The sequence below is a fragment of the Selaginella moellendorffii genome, unplaced genomic scaffold (genome assembly GCF_000143415.4).
Source record: "Selaginella moellendorffii unplaced genomic scaffold, v1.0 SELMOscaffold_3, whole genome shotgun sequence".
In the NCBI taxonomy this organism is placed as follows: Eukaryota; Viridiplantae; Streptophyta; class Lycopodiopsida; order Selaginellales; family Selaginellaceae; genus Selaginella; species Selaginella moellendorffii.
The window spans coordinates 3,302,944-3,307,201 of NW_003314264.1; positions in this window are offsets into that span (position 1 = coordinate 3,302,944).

Consider the following 4,258-nt stretch of genomic DNA (forward strand, 5'->3'; position numbering starts at 1 on the left):
TGAGAGTCTGTGCATCTGTAAGCTCCTAGAAGAGGTGTTCACGGGGATAACAGGGGTGAGTAGAATGGTAGTTGGGCACACGATCCAGGCTCCTTTCGGGATCAACCCTGCTTGTAGGAACCAGGTGTTCGAGTTGACATAGGACTGTCGAGTGGCTGTGCTAGCCAACACTGCTCCTGAAGTTTTGGAAATCTGACACAGCACTGATGTCCGGGTTCTCTCGAAAGAGAAGGAGAAGGAGAAGGTGCACTGCCTGGTTTAGCTTCGATTTTGGATTGAGGTAAGTCGTAAGTTTGAATATCTTTGAAGTTCCAGTTTCCAAGATTCTGAGGTGGGAAGCACTCCCCACCACTTTGAAGTCCCACCTTTCCAGCTTGTATGATTCCTTCCCCATTCTCAGCCAACTCGATGTTCAGCCAAAACCATGGTCACAGGATTGAATGGAACTCGCATCTCACACGTCCCGGTAAGAGCATCAGTCTGTGGAGAAGATCTGGCTTTGCTCACATTATCTCTCTTGTGCAGGCTGATCTGACAAGTGGACCATAAACATCACAATCTTGAAGGACATCGCTACGAGCTCATGGTGAAGATTAGCCGCGGGGCCAGATAATTCAGCCAGCCCCATGGCTAATTATCTGTTGCTGGATGAAGTTTTGATAAGATTTGAGTTGTGCTTTTTACTTTTAGAAGAATCTTTGAGTAAGTTGCAAAATTGACCTCAAAGGGTCATTTTGCTTGAAATTATTGCTTACCATGGTAAGAAAAGTATGTCTTTTGTTCGATATAAGAATATAATAATTGCTCATCTCGTTGCCATCATTAATGTTGTGTGCATGGGCACATCTTTCTCAAACTAATGATTAAAAGACATAAAACATATAATTATAATAAAAAGTGCATGCAGAAACACTTGGTAATATCGTTTTGTGAGTGCATGGAATATGGAAAGGGAATACAGAAATATGCATATCAATTAGCCCAAAAACCCTAGCTTATATACAAGAGCGAGTGGTCCAGATTGAAATCAATTCGACAGCTACCAAAATCCCACTACGCTAATATTAGTATACGGCATCGTAGCCATACACTTAGCCCTCACATCATCCCCTCCTCTCGGAATAATGGAAGGCCGTCAGGGTTCTCTTGTAGATGGGCCGGGATCTGGAGGAACATCAGGAGGAGGCATCGGCGGATCTGTAGACAGTATTAACTGCTCCTGATCCCTTTGTATGAAGCGTTTCAACCACTGCACATGCACAATCTCCGGAGGATCGGCCTGCTAAACGTCATGCCGAACCTCATAAACTTGTAGTCCAACTTGCCACAACACTTGATACGGTCCTTTCTATTGCGAAAGGAGCCCCTTAGATAAACCACGTACCGTAAGATGAGGAAAATGGACTAACACCAAATCATCCACTTTGTACTCTGTAGGTGGACGATGATGGGAGTTGTAGCGCCATTGTTGTCCCACTTGTACATAGCTTAAGTGTTTGGCAGACTCTGCTCGGACAAGTGGAAGAATGCTTGTCAAATATTGATCCCATGACCTAGCACCGGGAGCTCGTGACAATTGCAAAGGTAAACCCAGCTCCATTGGTAATATTGGATCATGACCATATAGAAGTTTATATGGTGAAGCACCAATAGAACTCTACACCCCTGTGACATAGACATACCGAAGAAATGGCAAATAACCATCCCAATCCAAATGCTGAAAGTTCACATACTTCGCAATCATCCCTTTGAATGTCCAAACAAACCGTTCCACCAGACCGTCTGATTGTGGATGATAAGCACTCGTAAAAGTGTGGTGTATCCCCAACCGAAACATTAAAATATGAAATACCTCAACCATAAATGCAGGACTATTATCTGAAAGAATCCGCTCTGGACAAGAATGCTAGAACACCACTCAGTTGAAGAGGAAGTATCCAACAGCAGTTGTAGAGGCGCTAGTAAGAGCACCAACTTCCACCCAACGAGTCAAGTAGTCAGAAGCAATAATAACATACTCATTGCCAGCAATCGATCGTGGAAAAGGTCCCATAAGATTAAACACCACCAATTCAAACGGATGGGAAACTGCAATTGACTCCAACCGTCCTTCTGCAGCACAAGGGGGAGTATTACGAGCTAGGCACCAAACGCAGCTACGCACATACTGGATAACATCACATTGCATCTCCGGCCAATAGAAAGACCTGCGCAGCTTCTCGGTCATACGACGATGTCCCATATGCCCACCTAGAACAAGAGAATCATAGTAGGCATGGAGAAACCGCGGAATAAAGATAGAAGGCACCACTAGCCGTAAAGGATCATCAATCCCCGATGGCATAGAATCCTCGTCTAGAAAATCCACAGATGCTAGAACAACAAGCTCATCAGAAACATGAGAAGAGAGCGGAGAAGGAAGAGTGTAAGCGACTAAATTTTCCATTCTACTTTAGTCACTTAACCACACCTCTGACCACTTGGAGGAGTCTCATTCACAACCTCCATAAGTCCAATCCAGGACTTGGGACTTGCTAGCCCCGAGAATGGCATCCATGCCACTCAACATTTGCACTTGGTCCAAGTGCTCCACGTGTCCGATCCCATGACCGACACTCAAAGGTACCACCGACATAACAGCCCGTTACGCTAAGGCCATGCCCAATCACCTTTGCCACACTGGTAGTCCAATACCACTTGCATCACCGTCTTGGCTCTCCAAGACTAGGCAAACCATCCGTGAGTGGTCATCTCAGATCCACTCCTTAGCATCCTTAGGATGCCCACCGACAAGGGGAATAGCCTTCCCCAATATCCCTCTGTCAGTCCCCACTAAGTCCCTTTCTGCCCCTGGCCGTGTTTGCCAACACTGCCACTGGATCGAGACCCACAGGCCCGACCACTAAGTCCCACGGTCCTCTGGGACTTCCTCACCACACGACTGTGTCCTTGGTCACTACCCCAGAGGACTGCTCCTCTTCCTTTCCACAGTCTGGGCCTTTGGGACAACATTTCGGAACACCGTGGCCTTACGCGAGCCACCGGGGTACTCTCCTCGCCTTCTGCCCTTGGGTGCTCTAGCCATGGGCTTAGAGCGGGTTCCGTTGAGCCACACCAGGTATCCAAGTAGGTAGTGCCACCCACACTTGGACTGGGAGCATCGGCCAGTCGATCTCCCGGGGGAACTAGAGCCGGCTCTTGAACACTTCACCAAGCTACCCCACTTGTCGGTCTGTGTTCACTCTAGTCTTGGACTTCCCAGTGGGCAGCTCATCACCCAACACTGGGTCCGGCCTTCCTGGGCCAAACTGGCCTTTCCTGGCCAAACTGGCTCCACTGCAGTCCTCCCCCTACTATACTTTTGGAGCTCACCAAACCCCCCAGGGTCTGGGAGACGAACGCTTTGGGCTTTCACCCTCTCAGGCTCCGGACTCGGACTCGGACTCGGACTCGGACTCGGACTCGGACTCGGACTCGGATTCGGACTCGGACTCGGGCTCGGGCTCGGTCTTAGCCTCGGCCTCGGTCTCAGTCTCGGTCCCGATCTCGGTCTCGGTCTCGGTCTCGGTCTCGGTCCCGGTCTTGGTCTCAGTCTTGACTTCGGACTCCATCTCGGACTCCATCTCGGACTCCATCTCGGACTCCGTCTCGGACTCCATCTCGGGTCCATCTCGGGTCCATCTCGGACTCCATCTCGGACTCCATCTCGGGTCCATCTCGGACTCCATCTCGGACTCCATCTCGGGTCCATCTCGGGTCCATCTCGGACTCCACTTCGGACTCCAACTCGGGTCCATCTCGGGTCCACCTCGGACTCCACTTCGGACTCCAACTCGGGTCCATCTCGGGTCTACCTCGGACTCCACTTCGGACTCCATCTCGGACTCCATCTCGGGTCCATCTCGGACTCCACTTCGGACTCCAACTCGGGTCCATCTCGGACTCCACTTCGGACTCCAACTCGGGTCCATCTCGGACACTCCCACGTGTCATGTGTTGGTCCTTTTGGGTCCCTTTTTGGAGCCTTGCCTTTTGCTCGCTTCGTGCTCGTTCCTCGAGCACTTCGTTGGGAGTTCCACTCCCGCTCTTGACTTTTCAAGTCGGAGCTTTTGGTCCAAACGTGTTACGCTCGTTTGGCTCTCGCTTCGGCCACTACCATGTGGCGCCCCTCTGGCTCCACTTTGGGGCCTAGGGATTTTGTGTCTCACAACTCCACCACCCATAGACGAAGTTCGATGTCCTCATCGAACGGTAAACC